We start from the raw sequence: 18,296 nt of genomic DNA, 5'->3' as shown, positions 1-18,296 counted from the left end.
GCACCCACGTCTTCACCTACGAAGAGTTCAGTACTGTCCTGATCCGCATCGAAGCCGTCCTCAACTCTCGACCACTGACGCCCACATCCACAGACCCTCATGATTTGGAGTGTCTCACACCTGGGCATTTCCTCATTGGACAACCACTGCTCGCCGTTCCACCTCGTTCCAACCCAGATGCTACCCGTAATTTGACCAACCGGTGGAAGTTACTGGACCAGTGCCATCAAGCTTTTTGGAAACGTTGGTCAACGGAGTACTTGACAACGCTCCAAGAACGCGTCAAATGGATAGATCGTGTCCCTAACATAAAGGTCAACGACATGGTCGTCGTGGTTGACAATCAAGCACCACCTTTATTATGGCGTCTGGGGCGCATCATTGAACTATTGCCAGGACCCGATGGAACCGTGCAAGTTGCGTCGGTGTTAACGCATCAGGGACGCATCACACGACCCGTAGTTAAACTGGTTGTGCTACCGACCGACTGAAAATATAAATAACTCTAGCCCCCAAACGATTTAATATTTGCCTGTTTGTTATTTGTGTTTTACTAATTATAAGTGCACGAATCTCACACTTCAACATGACACCCATATGCTATGATCAACATAACTGGCGTATGTGGCGGTCACCTGCGATGCTCTCGCTGGAGGGGGTTGGGGGAGCTGTATACTGTATTGTTTTTGTTCAAATATGTTTAGTATAATTATTTTATGGACTATATCCATTGTTACCATAATATGTAACATGTATTTATTTATTTTTAAGCTATTGCATAGCTTTTATCGCAGGTCTGGTGTAGTGACTGAAAAAAAATTTTTCGTAACGAAAAAGCGTGACCACTACCTGCGGAATCCCGTAATCCCCCTCGCTGTCTACCGCGCGGCGAACCGTATTGTCATACCGTGCTATCTGCGGTCGAAGGTCCGCTGTCAGCGGCTATTGTTTGCAGATATATTTGAAAGGTATAATAATGTACCTATAATTATACGGAGGAAAAGACAGGAAAAGACAGAAATTGGACAGTCATAAAGACCAAGAGAATGTCGTGCAATACAGGGCTATCGAAAATGTAGAAAATGTACACAAGAATCTACTACAAAATATGGGACCACCATCGACGCCGTATTTTCCAGATATTTGGAGAATATTAAATCTCAAACTTATGTTTCATATTTTAGTTATCATAGGCCTATAGTTTCTATGATACAAATTCCTGAATAACTAGAATAATAAAAAAATGTAAAATTATATCAACTTCTTATTTATTTAATATGCAATAGCTTTATCGCGGCAGTCCCCGAATGCCACTTGTCTTTTTTCTGTATGTTTTTTCAATGCATGTTTTTTTTTTTTTTTGTTACACATCTACGTTGAATTATATAAATTAGATTCAACATCATCGGCGGCATTTCCACAATGACAAGCGGAGCTTCCCATGGGGGAGAATGTTTAAACTGCCGCCTTTTCACATTTGGATGTCACCACCGGTGCGCGTGATACCGCACGATAACACGGCGATTACCGAACTTTAGACTCCATAATCTGGACGGCTCGGACGTCGTCTCCGCGACGCCAGTCATTCTGCGTTCCACGGTGCCGATGTACACCGGCCTGTGCGTTTTGCGTTACACTCGTGACTGCCGTGGCATTTCGTGTTGATTCCGTTATAGGTTAGAACCTTACATCGTTCGAGTCGATATAATATTGTGCGTTATTTTTCGTCGTGTTCCGATCGCCGTTCGGACGATTTGATTTGGCTGTACATTGGTACATAATATTATTGTGACTCAATCCGGTGTAACGTGCCCCAGTCAATAGGATTGAAGGATGATCGAAAAAATGTAGATCTTGAGTTTTTAGTATAATATGTTTGATTTATTTAACTTATTCAACTGTGATTGATTATATAAAAATTACTCTAAGTCCAAATATACGAATGAAGCTAGCGAGATGTGACAATAGTTACTGATGACTGTTCCTAAGCTCGTCGGTTGCTCGTCTGATGAACGCTTGTCCATCAGCTCTCCACGATGGTTCTGTCCCTAATCGGTGTTTTGTTTACGTCATTATTTTTTATTTTTATGGGACTGTTTATGTTACATTTATCTAATGAGTATTTTTTTTTGTTAAGACAGGATAAACTTAATCGATCGTGACATTCGTCTAAGTACCGGTTTATGTGTTTTGTAATAGTATTTATATCGGGTATAACTGTATACTTGCATGTGTTATGTAAGGTGAATGGTGATGATTCTCGATTTATTAATGCTGGATTCCAGTGATTATTTTCATGAATTACTCCTATCGTCGGTCGGTTTTTTTTTCCAGTATATTATAGCGGTATTTAATGCGTTATTATCTGTGTTTTTGTGTTTTTAAATTATTGTTAAATTTTTATTAAAATGGTCTGCTAAATATGCTAAATCATCCTCTGTCATAATATGATATCCCGATTTTGTATTTGGTATATTAATTTTCTTTAGTATTTCTATAGTAGATACCTTTAGCCCTTCTTCTCTCAAGCAAACACGTAGTGCATGTGCACCGTAATCGCTACCAGACGGTACTTCCTCGATTTTGTTTAAGTATGGCGTATCTAATAAAATATTTTCCCTCAGTGTGTGGTTAATATTGTCGGCAAAAAAAAAATCCCATTCCATTGTTATTAGTTTTGTCGGTAGTTCCATTATTATTTAATTTTTACTTGTTTATGTTAGAGGTTTCATTATTATTTAATATTGACTGGTTTATGTCATTGTTACGTACCCACGTATTAAGTAGTCATATATATTTACTATGTACAGCGCGCCGCACGTTTCTAATAATATTTGACACTATAACTAATAAGGCAATTAGTATAGTATAACATGCGGAGGTCGTTGCAAAAGCGTAGAGAAAACAATTAAACTATAGAAGGTGCCGTCACATACGTATCTTTCCTGGAAAGCCAACGCCCATACGCAGGATACGAGTCGACCAGCATACCAAATACGAGACCCGAACTCTGTCTCATGACCGAGCTTAGCCACAAATACAACCACCCACTCCAAAGGACACAATCATATATATAGAAGCCCAGGACAAGAGCTCTTCAGACGGTTAGGGACATTCAAGTCAGGTCGTAACACCACTCACAGTTTATATTCTATCTTAAAGAGTCGTAACACCACTCTTTTACACCATATATTATAACATTGTATTTTTGTGCTACGTTAATAAACATTCATCATACCTAGTACATCACGTATTCTATCTCTGCGTTGATGTATATATCGACGTCGGTTGGGACGTAACAGAATTTTGGCGCTGTGGACAGGGTCTTCCAAGATACAAGGAAACTTCAATCAACAGAGGCAATTTCACCTTCGTGGATCACCGTTGAACTGAGGAGTGCACGCTTCAATTCAACGACTCTGGGAAGACCGAACTTTTGTTACAATTCAACTACGACGAGAGAGATCAAGCAACGAGATGAATACAGCAATGTTGTAAGCATAATTTATACAACCGTCTCCTTTGGTCTATTGGTCCATCGTATTTAGGGAAATTATTATTAAAGGGCAATTTATTTAAATTATTATTGAAGTTATTAAAGGGCAATTTTTGAATTTATTATTGAAGTTATTAAAGGGCATTTATTGAATTTATTATTGAAGTTATTATTGTGATTTATTAAAGGGCATTTATTGAGAATTGTTATTGAAGTTATTATTGAGAATTATTAAAGGGCATATTATATTATTTTGAGAATTATTATTGTGAATTATTACAGGGCATTATTGAGATTATTATTGAGATTATATTTATTATTGATTATTGAGGGCATATTATTGAGTTCATCTTATTTAAGTACAACTCCCTTGGAATTAGCTACTCCATTGTATAGAACACGTGTAGATTTTTGAAGCCCATGTTTAAGCCCCTAGCCCATGTTTAAAGCCCAAGTTGAAGCCCGCTAGCCCGAGTAGAAGCCCCTATGCCCGAATTTCAAAGCCCAAATCGAATAAAAATATATGAATAAAAGAGTTTATGTTTGAAATCTATACTAAACGTTAGGAAGAATTAAACAAATATTAATGAACAATAGTTCAGAGGAAAATATTAGCGACGAATTCGAAACGATAGCTAGGGAAACATTAGATAGAATAATTGAAATAATCGAAAACGAGAATAATTTAGAAATTGACGTAAACAATACTGATAGCGAAATAATTGACAACATAGAAATACATAATTTAGACGAAGAGTTAGACACATTTAACGAAGAAATAATTAACGAACGTATAGAGATCAAACCAGATTAATAAACCTAGAGGAGTTTGAAAATAGTCCTACTACTGGCACAATTCGCCAAGGTTTACGAAGTAATAGAAATACTATTCACACCAAATATATACAACCGAAAAGAATAGTCAAAGCTAAGAAAATGACAGGTGGTACCGATATGAAACCGATAAGCGTGTTAGACGCAATAAAATTAATTCCTAACTATTCAGGACAATCCGAAATATATCCATTTTTAAATGCATGCGAAGTAATTATAAGTACGGTAGACTTAGAACAGCACCCTTTCATGTTAAAAATGATAGCAGCTACTAAACTATCAGACAGAGCTTTTAACGTAACCAGATATAAGGAAATTGTAGAATGGGGCGATATGAAAAAAATATTGTTAGACGCATTCGAAACTCCCTACGGAGCAGCTAACTTACAAATCGAATTAAACATAGTAAAAACAAAACATAATGAAACCATATGCGCGTACAATAATAGAGTAGAGGAAATATATTAGAAACTATGTAACACGGTAGCCATAGACAAAACACCCACCGAAGCAAAAATATTACGTGACAATATTAGGGAACAAGCGTTAGTCAGTTATATAAACGGTTTAAGCGACCAAATAAAATTCGAAGTAAAAACAAAAAATCCTACTACTCTCGAACAAAATCGCGTTAATTACCGAAAAAAATATTCGTACATATAATGATGTACAAGACATTTTCCGCGCAAATAATACGTATAGCAATAGAAATACGCATCAAAATAGACAATTTAATAATAATAATCAAAACACAGCGTACAACTATCGTAACAACAATAACAATACTATAAACAGAAACAATACCTACGATAGGAATACTAATGGAAACCCCAATCCGAGGAACAACAATTTTAATGTTAGGCGTTGTCATACGTGCAATCGCGAAGGACATTTTTCGTCGCAGTGCCGAATGAACAATGTCATTGTCGCGTATAATAGTAGACCACCCAATCAGAATAATTTCACACGTCCACCGACCAATTATAATGCAAGGAGCGAGTCATGCACTTACTGCAACAAACCGGGACACAATATAGCCGTCTGTTATAAAAAACAGAACGACGAGCGACGTAATAATAATTCGGGAAACGAGCGAACATCTCACGTGACTCCCGGAGCGCGTGCGATCAATCATATATGCGTGGATCCATCCGAGGTTGTAACCCCGTTATATTAACGGAAATAAACAACAATAATCATATAAAATGTAAATCACCCGCCTGTACAGATAGGGAATTAGAATTTCTAGTCGACACAGGGAGTGAAGTAAATATAATAAAAAACCATATTTTAGATAACAATGTAATAGTAGACAAAACACAATCGGTTAACTTTTTTTTTTTTTTTTTTTTTTATTTAAAATATAATTACAATCTATACAATTTGGTACAATAAGTAATTTAGATAAAGTATTTACATGTCGAGAATAACAGATAGGGGAGGGCACTCAGTAGTGCCACCCGACAGATTATAATCGGTTAACTTAAGGGGAATTAACGACAAAATAATACAAACAAAAGGCAAGCTTACCATACTTTTGATAATCCAAGGGCAAGAAATAAATACAGATCTTAAAGATCTTAAAGAGTCGTAACACCACTATTTTACACCATATATTATAACATTGTAATTTTGTACTACGTTATTAAACATTCATCATACATAGTACATCACGTATTTTATCTCTGCGTTGATGTATATATCGACGTCCGTTGGGACGTAACACGTCAAAGTTTTAAAATATATTTGAAGCGGAACAAAAAATGTGAGACCATGACTGTTTAATTAAGTAGGCATATAAATGTCGTTTTTATATAAATAATATAATATTTTCTAATATTCTATTCAAATACCTATACTGCAGCGTTTCTTAAACCGTGTTCATTGAGGTCACTTCAGGGTTCCGCAAAACTTAAATGCTTTTTTTATAAATTTTAAATCAATGTCATTAGTAAAATTTTAGTGAAATTCAAATGATGAATATCGTCAATTGTCACAAAAAGCCGTGATGGCACCACTATTATATGTATGAAACTGGATTCTCGGTCTAGATGTATCAACAAAAACAAATTACCACAACAGACTCTGATAGGGTCCCGGATTACGGCGTTTGTTAACAAAAACACATAACATGCGTTGGGTTAATAAAAGCTTATAGAATGTGTATTGAGAAAAAACTAGACTACTGGTGGTCATGGCTGGATTAAGGGGGGGGGGGGGGGGGGTTCTAGCCAGGGAGGAAGCCCCGGGATCCTCTCAAGTACCAAAATAAAAGGGGCCCAAACAATTTTAAGCTGATACACATTTATCAGTGATTTTAAAGAATAGTTTTTGTATATTTTAAAAACCATTTTTTCTTACCGACAAAAACAACTAAACAGTAAATACCTACAAAATCACTATGGTAAAAAAGTCGCATTTTACCGTTATTCAATATTTTCATTGATATCAATAATATCATCAATAGTTAATAATGTTATTTATGTATGGATAGAGCATTTTCTAAATTAACTAGAGTAAAAAATAAGTATAGAACCAGTCAAACCTAAGAAAACTTAGACATACAAATGATTTTATATACTGAGAATGATTTGTTAAAATCATTAGACTTAAATGAAGTACTAAGAGAGTTGGCTTCAAGTAAATCAAGAAAAACAATTTATGTGATAAAATAGTTTTTAGGGTTCCGTACAGTAAACGGGACCCTATTACTAAGGCTCCGCTGTCCGTCCGTCTGTCACCAGGCATAAGTTCCTTCAAAGTTACCGTTTCTTTTCTCTAAAATCATCGTACCGTACTAATATCGTGGCAAACAATGAGAGTAGGTAATACAATTTTTATCAATCAACATGATTATACAATTTTAGTTTGACTAAATAAAATACAAATTCAATGTTTAAATTTGGATTTTGTATTAAGAATTCCAAGAATTTCGATTTTCAAACCTCAGAAAATCCAAAATTTTTCAAACACTATTTTAAATTATTTATCCACTTGACCACTTACGCCTTTTTTTTTGTTTGGAATCGTGGGCAAAGAGGTAAATATGACCCATTGCTATCCCTGACCACATCGTTTATTTTACAATCATACACTGTATATTGCATACACTGCATATACTGTATATATATTACATTGACAACAATATCATACAAAATAGTCTACGCTAGTAAGCGACGTTTATATTGAATTGGGGGCATCTAACCACCCTGACAGCTGGTCTTCGGTCTACAATTTATAACTTAACTACATTTCACTAATTGGTTTTAATTTGCTTCCGTCCTTTGTAGTTCCCTCTCCAGAATGTTCCTGACCATGATCGAATCCTCCATCTTTTTTGCATCGATTTTGCGCCAATACCTTGAACCAAAATATGTTTTTGAAAACATCCGTGATTGGTAAGTGCCTGCTATTTTAGTCCCTGATACCACCATACCTCGATATCCGGAATCACTACATTTGTCCAAGTCCCCTTCGTCGTCCGATCCCAAACAGCCTGGATTGTCTCCTTCCGTTGTTCAAGCTTTGAGTACACGGCACCAGTCTTCTTTAGCCCGGCGATTGATTTGTATTCTATGGCCAGGACCAACGCTGCCATATCAGATACTGTCCTATAGAACCTAGCGAGCCACAGAGTGGTACACCTCTGAGACTGCGTAAGGAGGGACTCCGACTTTTTTGTCCCGACGATGCTTTTCACCCACACCTGAGTGCCATACAGCTTCCTGCAGCAGGTCATCTTTAGTGAATAACTCACAGTGTTTGTCCTGTAAAGGATCCAATTCCTTAGATACCTAGACCAGCACTGGTAAATTTGCTAAGCCGATTGGTGGGTGAATAGAGTACCATTATTAGATGTTGTTTGCTCATTAGAGGTGACCATATTTTCTGTTGGAGGGAAAGCAGTGTATATCGTCTTACATGAGGATGATGCATGGCCTGTTATTTTTGCATAAAAAGCAAGTTACTGTGTAATCTATAATAAATATACAGTACTAGCTGAACCCGTGCACTTCATTGCCCGTTAAATGTACCAACTCTATATGACTCAAACTTTGTTCAATTCATTATTTAATATTCGGTGTATGGTGTTAAAAATTAATCTTAACTTTTCCGTTGGCCAGAATAAAAATTCTGATTTGCAGCAGTATATTATCAATTAGGCCTGTTTGTACGAAGTGTATGATTTAACTCTTAAGTATCAAAGTTATACCAAGTTTGTCGTATTCTACCTATGGTGGATTAATATAATTAATTAATACAAAATCCAAACCTAACCTGTTGCGTCACTGTTGTATATTTGACATCCAGATTTCCTACTTGTCCGGTGAATTTTCCTAAAATTTTCTTTTATAGAAACTTTTTCCGTGATATACTCTTTAGTTTAAAAAAAAAATCAAGAAAATCTAATAAGTAGTTCCAGAGTTTACCATGTAAAAAATTTCAATTTCACATTTAAATAGTTAGAAGATATTTATACATCGACAAAAAATAATAATATAAATCAACAAACATGCCCGTAACCAATAGCAAGGAATATAAAATACACTATTATTATTTTGGTCTGCAACTAAATTTTTTATAATTTAGTTTATTTTTTTTTCTGGACAGATGGCGCTATACTGTTGTATTTTTTGACATCCAAATTTTCTATTTTGCCGGTGGATTTTCCTAAAATTGTATTACATAAGAACCTTCTCCTGACAATTACAAATACAACAAAAAAAGAATTAGCAAGATCGGTCCAGCCGTTCATGCGTGAGGCGATGACCAAGGGAAACAGGAATCCATTTTTATATAGAGATAAGGTATTATCTAAGACAATCACGGTCGATCCTGGAAGTTTTGATGTCATTAGTCATCTTAGTTTTTGAGGCAAACGCACAATCTATTATTGGTTTTACATGACGTGGATATTATGTTGTTTACATCAGTAATTTTACTGAGCACAATGATGTATTGAATTTGTTTGATTCCATATATTGACTTAATTATATTAGCTTTGTTAATTTATGGCAAAGTTGCCTGTTGTCTTAGAGAAGCTTTTAACTTGGGAGCTGTTTGTTGGGGAAATTGAAGCAGGTCGGGTATTGTTAAATCATTTATGGCAGGGTTATCTTGAGTCGAGGAGGTTTTGATGGAGTAGATTTGAGTTGAAAGTTTATTGGACGCTAATATTTTGCCACTATAAGAGATAGTTAATAAATTTATGCAAATATAAGCACGATGGATTAGGCATATGGGTGTTCATTGCAATCAAATTCAGTTATTTATCGTAATTGAATCTAATTGGGTAGACGACTTAACGCTATTAATACTATATATGAAAACATATTACCGATTTGTCGTAGATCAGGGTAGGAACACTTCTATCGGCAGATAAAAATGCGTTGTGATAAGGCTACACACGTGTTACTCGATCGGGAGTCAAACACGAACTGTATAATTATTATAATTATTGACATTGTAGTGCCAGTGCCCAATTTTACCAGCGATTTCGGTACAGAGTTTTTTTTTTTCAGGAAATGCTGGTAGAAATATTGAATAAGCATATTATAATAAATAACAAAATTATTTATAATATTATATAAGAATATAAAGGGGGGAATAGTTAACCTGTATACTTTTGTACACTTGTTGGAGTCGAGTATTATACCTCGTTCTTGAATAGCTCAATGTAATAATATTGCATATTGTCAAATTCGGGAAAGCATTTTTAAGGAAGCAAGCGAGTAGGTAACCGTTTTATTGTAGACTGTTGAGTGTATGTTGTCTTTGATCAAATCACTGTAGTTTAAAATGGATCATAATATATTCATGTGTGTGTTAAATTTGAATTCAATCATTGCGTACAGAAAAACAATACAGAGCTGAGACTGACCGCCTATATTATTGAGTATATATATTAAAAGATATAACGCGATACAATTCATCAAAGAGACAAGGATATAATGGGCAAGACATGTATAGTGGACTAATGGAAGTATGTTCAAAGGAGCAATGACATAATTGGTGAGGAAAAAGAGATCAAGAGAAAGGCCCCGGAAAAGGTAGAAAAACAGTGTAAAAGAAATATCAGAAAAAATTGGAGTGTACTGGGAACATGCAGATATGATGAAGAAAGTAGTTTTTGCGGGCAAAAGAGTCTAAACGTCACGAGCCGTTTAGTCCATAAAAAAAAATAATATATAATATATAATATTATTTAATGATATATTATTAATTTATAATAGGTAAGTACTACTATTAGTAATATATGTGTTATAATATGATGTTGAATTATTTTTTGCCGTAAACATCGCATTTATTTTAGTATGAATTATTATAGTAGTATAATATATATATAAATAAAATCATAAGATGATCATAAAAAATGATTAACCTTCTGTCTATACGTCATTAATTGTAAAAATTTTCTTAATAAACGTTTCGATATTGTTTGTAACTTCATTCCTGCAGAACTTTAAAGGTGTTTTATATTCCCCTTCTGCAAAGTAAATTAGTATTAGATTTGTTGAGTGTGTTCATTAGTATGCCCTTCTACAAACGCGTACAGAACTCGATTTTTGTAGGTACATATATAAAGAAGTGCAATTTTTAGCCCACAAACCAAACCAAAATGTATTAAACTCATGTCCATTTAATTGTACCTATTGAAAATATTGGAATTTTCTTCTATTATAAACTAAAAAATATTATTTAAAACTTTCTGATTTTGATCAATTTAACTAATACTTTTTCCAAAAACATAAAAACGTTATCAACATAAATTTAAAAAAAAATAAAAATTTAAAATGCCTAAATCATATTTGATACACACATTACCCACCGCCGCGAAAAAATATCATGACTGCGCGGTGGACCATTTTGCGTCGGTTTCGCGTGGTCGGTTTTTGATTGGTTCCCCGAAACATACCAATATCAACCTCGTACACTGTATTATTTTATAAACACGTACACGACTCTGTGGTCACGTGAGCGTTCCGTATGCAAAAGTGGTAACGGTCGCATGGACGAGGAAATTGTTTTGAATGAGCGTCCAATCATGATTTTATTCCGCGGCGGGTATATTTATAGTTAATTCATACCAATTTCGAATTCGTTGAATAGTTCTATAACGTCTGTAAATATAAACTACATTTTGACACAGTTTCATATTATTTTTGTTATAGCTAGGTACATCATATAAGTAACTATTGGTTAAAATTGTATATGTTCAATAAATTCAACAAACTGTTCGAAATATAAAAAATATCGTTTGAATAGCAACATTCATTTGAATGATATGTACAACGTTTATCTTACTTATGTTGCTGTACGACGTACGTATACTTTTTAATAATCACGTATCAATAATATTAAAATTAAATACAAATTTGAAAAAAACCGTGTTTCCATATTTCAACAATACGTACATTTTAACAACATTATTTAATGCATAAACTGATTTCTGGTTTTGGACTTAAAGATGTATTAGAAAAATGGAAAGCTACGAATCAAAATGTATAAAACACAATATAGGTACTAGTTGACTAGGGTTCGTTTGTTGTAGGAAAAGTGTAATGCTCTATATTATGCTCTTAGATTTTCATCCTTAAATTATGCATGGTTAATATTTTCTTAAAAAATTGATTTTTTTGTTTCTTAACGTGATGGAGCATTTCAAATTAAAAAGTGGCAGTGAATTCACCCTGTCCTAAAATCTACTATATGTAAACTACGCATATTGTAACACATTAATTTGAGGGGTTTTGGCCAAATATAAAATTTTCAGATCGAAAATTATAACGATTATTTATTTTCTGTAACCGATGGCAACTATTAGTCAAATATTTACAAATAACACAAATAGTTATTTGCGTGCTAACAAATCCCCGTGTAAGCAGTAAGCACCTCTTAAAAACTTGGCTTCGAGTTCCACATCTTTGGTCATGGGATTTTCTATGCATCAAATTTCAGAACCATGAGTGTGATTGACTTGACTGTGGGTTACTTACACATACTCACACACATATACACATATGTGCGTTTTAATAATATATGTCATAAGAAATGTTCAATATTCCGCAATGTTTATTTGATTTGCATAGATGAAGTATATTATTCCCAATTCCGCATGATATAGTTGAACGAATAAGGTTATTTACTTATTTTACAATACACGTTGGCATATAAATATAAAATTGTAAATGTCCATATTGTTGAATATTAAGTTATTCATTGAGTCAAATACGTTTATTTTTTATTATATAATCACGTTGAGTTCCATCACTGGCAATTTCCTCCCTCTTCATATTATTCAAAGTTAAAATATACATAAATGATCAAATTTGCTTATTGTGATATTCTTACACAGATTGTAAATATTCTTTATAAATAAAAAATATATATACAATTGAAAATTGTAGAATATAAATGGAAATATTAGATAGTATTGATTAGTTTTTAATTTTAATTTAATTACTGTTATGTCCCAACTTGTGTCTATATATATATATAAAATATACATCAACTCAGAAAAATGAAGACGTGATGTATATAGATATAATGTGTGTTTAATTAACATATATTTAATACAAAAATATAATATTAACTTATAATAGAGTGGCGTGAGGGGTGTTATGATCTGACTTTGAACTGATAGCTAAGCCTGTGAGAGGTTTTACGACCTGCCTCCAAGCGTCTTTCGCTTAATAACCGTCTGACGAGCTCTTGTCATAGACTCCCTTATAATATAATATGCTCCCATCCTTAAGAATGGGTGGTCGTAGTAGTGGAAAATATCCGGCACAAGGCAGAATTCGGGTCTCGTAGCATAATTTGGAATTGTGGTCGATTCGCATCTTTATTCAAAAATATCGAGACTTTTCCTAGGAGAGATGTGTGACAACACTTTTATAGTTAATTTATTTAGTACTGTGTTCACTACGCTCTTATAGCAATGACCTCTGCATGCTATTTTATATTAATTGCCTAATTAATTATATCGCCACAGTGCCAAACTATTAGCAACGTGCGCTATGTTATAAATATCTAATAGGGCACGTAACGATACTGTAAATTAAATTAAATATGTACGTACTCTTCGATACTTTTTCTAAAAAAAAAAATGAAATAATTATAATTATGATTTGTTATAAATGTGATATTATGGACCTACCGGATACCACGTTTATATGTAAGTTGAATGATTTTTATATAGTTTGAGTCAACGTTTTATACAATACCTATTGTATAGGTCTATCTTTAGTCTTTACAATGATAGTAACAGTAACACCCAATAAATGGATGACGGTTTGACAACTAAACGGATTCATAGCTATAATGGTACTCAGTGAGTAAGTAAAAGTTGTATGATGACCATTGACTATCATTAAATAAGTTTTGAGGCACAAATCACAAAAAATTAAGCAAATTAAAAAATACAGTTAATTCAATATGCACGTACCTCTGTCATCTAAAAATAAAATTATAAACATAATATTATACCTTATGATTCAGAATATAAGAATCATATGGATGCCCAAATCATTGTCTTTCTACAAAATATCATCACAATTCATTTGACAGTGACCTACCGATGGGAGTCAAGCGTTTGCGTGAATGTTGATGTATTTTGGATTCTGAGCGAAGTGATGAATGTATTGATTTTACAATGATGAGTGTTTTTTAGATTCTGAGCGAAGCGATGAATGTATTGATTTTACAATGATGTGTGTTTTTTTTTTATTTTTTTTTTTTGTGTCTGTCATCACCTTTTAGGACAGTAAAAGTGCTTGGATTTTCTTCAACAGTAACTTTTTTGATAGGAAAGCGAATCTAGTTGGTACTTTGGGGGGTCGAAAGAAAAAAATTTCCCAGTAGTTTTCAAAAGCGACGGGAAAAACAAAAGAAAAATTAAGGAAAAACGGGAATTTTTACGCAAAATCTGTTTTCGAGAAAATCGATTTTGGCTTTTAGTGTAACTTTAAAACAAATGACCGTAGGGACATGAAATTTTGACTGAATGTTTATAATTGCATTTCCTATACACCATAACATTTTCCAAATATTTTGACTTATTTTGAGCTGTTTACGGACTTTGTCAGTTTTCAATATTTTTAGTTTTTTTTTCTATAAATATCAATAAAATTTTATCTGTTGAGTAAAAAAGCTTGAAAATTTAATAGAAGGCCTCCTAGGTTATTATTTCAAAGGCAGATGAAAAAAATTAAAATCCTTAGTCACAGTTTTTATTTATAAGCATTTAAAGTTCAAATTTTGACAAAATACGGAAAAATCACGAAAATTAACAAATTATTTTGAGTTGAGAATTCATAAAAATTTTTCTTTTTAAATCTAAGATTTGAGAATGTAATATAAGATTACTCATAAGTTTGTCTACCTTTATCAAAAAAAAAATATCTACAAGAAACTTAAATTAAATTTTTATGAGCATCTGAAATTTATATTTTTACAACATTTGATATTCACTCGATTTCTCATGTAACAATTTTCTTATTTTATTGTAATTGAAAAACGAATGACTGTAGATACTTAAAAATTTCACTGAATGTTTATATTAGCATTTTCTATACACCATAAAATTTTGAAAATATTTTGACTCTTTTTGAGTTGTTTACGGACATTGTCAGTTTTCAATTTTTTTAGTTTTTTTTTCTATAAATATCAATACAATTTTATTTGTTGGGTAAAAAAGCGTGAAAATTTAATATAAGGCTCCTGATATATTGTTACAATAGCAGTTGAAAAATATTGAAAATATATAGGCACAATTTTTTTTTAAAAGCATTTAAAGTTCAAATTTTGACAAAATTTATCAAATTTAAAATGTAATAATTATTTTGTAGTTAAAAATTTATAATTGTTCAAGTTTTATAGCTAAGGATTAAAAATTGAAAACAAGGATCCACGTAAATAGGTTATATATAAATTACATTATTCACAATAATATCATCAAATATACTTGGTAAAATCATAGGCTGACTGACCGTTTTCGCTCAGAATCGTTTTTCTTATACAATGATATTATATAATAACGGACCGTCATTAACAAAGTTGTCGTTATCTAAATTTGTGGGGTTATATCAGATTATTTTTACTTGTTCAAACTGGCTTGCAAAAATTTAATTCGTACAAATATTTGAACGTGTAAACGATTATTTGAGGTTTGTTAAAATATTTTGGCGATTTGCGGTATTTAAATATCACATGATTACGAGTTAAATATATTGAAAATTTATAGATTAATTAACAGTTAATAAATAGAAAAAATGTCGTCGGGAAATCCATACATTCCTTAATAGAAAACTTTATAAGAATAAAGACTATAAAACAATTATTTTTTACAAAATAAATGTGATTACGTACCTTTTGATACTGAAATAAAAAAAAAATGTAGTCATTAATATTATAAAATGTTTATAATAGGTATTGTTCTACTATAAGAACATGCATTAATGGATAATATAAATATTGTAGTCTTAAGCTATATAAATTATAAACATGTAAGATTCATCTAATATAAGTATAGTATAAAAAAACTAATTATTAAAAATAAAAAAGAATTTACCTATTTTAGCTAGAATTAAATTCCATTTATAAATTATAGAACATTTGTAATATGTTGTTATGATTAAAGAGGAACATTTTTAATTTGTTTGAAAAGTTCTCAATACATTTACAGAATGTTTGGCAGGTACTTAGAAAATGAGTAGATTTTGGTAGAAATAAAAAACCAATCTAAATTTGATCATAATTTGTATAGTAATTGGATAGTTTATTTATAATTACCTAATGATTTATTAATGATTTATTAACCCAACCTTGATGCATTTGCATATTTTTTTCTAATTAACCCAAGAAATTATAGCTACACACAGAGTAGCTGTCCTAATAACTATGTATATGGGAAAAAACACCCTCGTCTATAATTTTTAGACTTTATACAGTATTACAGATTTAAAGTAGTTTCTTATGATTACCAATTGATTAACAAACAATTATGTCAGAAGAAAAATATTGCCTATATAAATCCATCAAGAAACTTTCAAACAACAATAAATTATAAATATCAATGAAATAAAAAACACAAAAAATGTTTCTTACCGACCAAATCATCTGGAAAATAATAATTATAAAAATATAAAGTTTTAATTTTTTTTTTTTTTATTGTTCGTGAAGCCCGGCAACTATGGCCATTAGCTGTTTGTTTTGGTTAGCCTTATTCATATTAGTAAAAGCATTTGCAATACTGCTCCTTTGAGCAAATTTCTTCAAACTGAAAACTAAATTTAGAACCTGCTCTAGAATTTGCTGATATGACACAATCAACTATAAAACAAATCCACCAAAAAGCTGATGTTGAGTTTGATAATTTATTTAAAAAGTTGAAGATGTCTGTTCTGTTTTTGGTATAACTGTTAGTGTTCCAAGAACAACAGGTCGACAAAAAAAATAGGAGAAATATTATGAATAATAATCCAACAGAATATTATAGTCTCAATACTCATATCAGTTCTTGTTAATTTTATTGAACAACTCCATAGACGATTTCTTGAACATACGGCCAAACTAAAAAGCTTCAACCGCTTATTACCTAATACTAGCAAACAAATATCTGAAGAAACTTTTGAGGACTTCAAAATATTATGTTCAATTTTTATACTGAATTATTAAGTAACAGCAACAATTTGACTAGCTTAGAAGTAGGTTATGCTGAACTTAAACTGTGGTATAACAGTTGCGCATTCAAATCACCAAATTCGTCGTTAACAAATAACAACAACAGAACTGTTTTTCCTCTGTAATCCTGATTTTTTTCCTGTAATCTCAAAGTTATTGCAAATATTAAATACACTACCAGTCACAACAGCTACTGGAAAGAGGTCTTTTTCTTCCTTGTGTCGACTTAAAAATTATATCAGAAATACTACTGGTCAAATGAGACTAAATGGATGGGCAGTCCTCAACATACACCAGGATATTTATGTTGACCCATTGTTGATAACTGATGAAATGGCTAAAACTTCAAAACGATGACTCAATATTTATCTATTAGTGTTTTTTATTCATAATATGACGTGTATTCTTTTATTTCATGTGATATATGACAATAATAATTGAGAAATGTATACAGAATATATATTAACATTCTTTATGCAATATTATTAACCATGCAGGATTTTAGCTTATGTATATACATATATCGTAACATTATAAACCCCCCCCCCCCTACCCGAAATTGTTTTCTAGTTGCGCCACTGGTTATGGTCATAGATAATATATACATATGGGATATGGATAGGACATGAGGTACACATGATAGGTACACGAGTAACCATTTTGGTAACATATTATATTCTCTTAGGTCACAGTATACCGTATGTATAAGGTATAGGGATGTTCTATACTCCTGTACATGTATATACTATTATTATCTATGGTTATGGTACTGTTATTTTCTCTCAATTGCTTGGGGTTATAAGGGGGCAGAAGCTACATATTGATGACTTAGTACTATATATATTTTAAATATTTAAATTTCAATAGCTGAAAAATAATTGGACTTTGGTGCTGTAGTACTGGGTATAATGTAGCGTAGGCTCTCTAATGTTGAAATTATTTGTAGGCAAACGTTGAGTAATCATTCTGTGTGACTCCTAAGTATTTTACTACCAGGTTTTTATTCGTATGATGGTCTCTTCGTAGCCTTTAGAAAGACCGTTTTAGTATGACGTGAAATGTGTATGTAATGTAAACTAACGTTACAATATGAAGTATATAAAATAGGATTTCAAAAAAAAATCGATTTAGACCCTTTTGGTTCCAAGCACATGCAATTAGTTAATACAAATTTAATATTTCAAACAAATAAAATTATAAAACTACTTATTTATTTAAAACAACAAAATGTTTACGTACTACACCACGCTAAAAAAATAAATGATTAAAATGTTATTGTTAC

General features: G+C 32.2%; 1 long non-coding RNA gene across 2 annotated transcripts; it reads right to left on the bottom strand.

Annotated features, from left to right (window-relative positions):
- Positions 1-10,519: 10,519 nt before the first annotated feature.
- Positions 10,520-17,558, bottom strand: LOC132939096 (uncharacterized). 2 transcript variants are annotated; one of them, XR_009663950.1, is made up of 4 exons: positions 15,701-17,558; positions 13,413-13,787; positions 11,419-11,451; positions 10,520-10,817 (listed from the first exon to the last, which is right to left on the bottom strand). It is a non-coding gene; the product is annotated as an uncharacterized LOC132939096 (long non-coding RNA). The 2 variants fall into 2 exon arrangements; XR_009663949.1 differs by lacking the exon at positions 15,701-17,558 and having other exon boundaries at positions 13,413-14,538.
- Between the last annotated feature and the right edge of the window lie 738 nt (positions 17,559-18,296).

This window comes from Metopolophium dirhodum, chromosome 2, assembly GCF_019925205.1.
Source record: "Metopolophium dirhodum isolate CAU chromosome 2, ASM1992520v1, whole genome shotgun sequence".
Lineage (NCBI taxonomy): Eukaryota > Metazoa > Arthropoda > Insecta > Hemiptera > Aphididae > Metopolophium > Metopolophium dirhodum.
The sequence above is the reverse complement of the archived record's forward strand: the minus strand, read 5'-3'. Positions and strand labels throughout refer to the sequence as shown.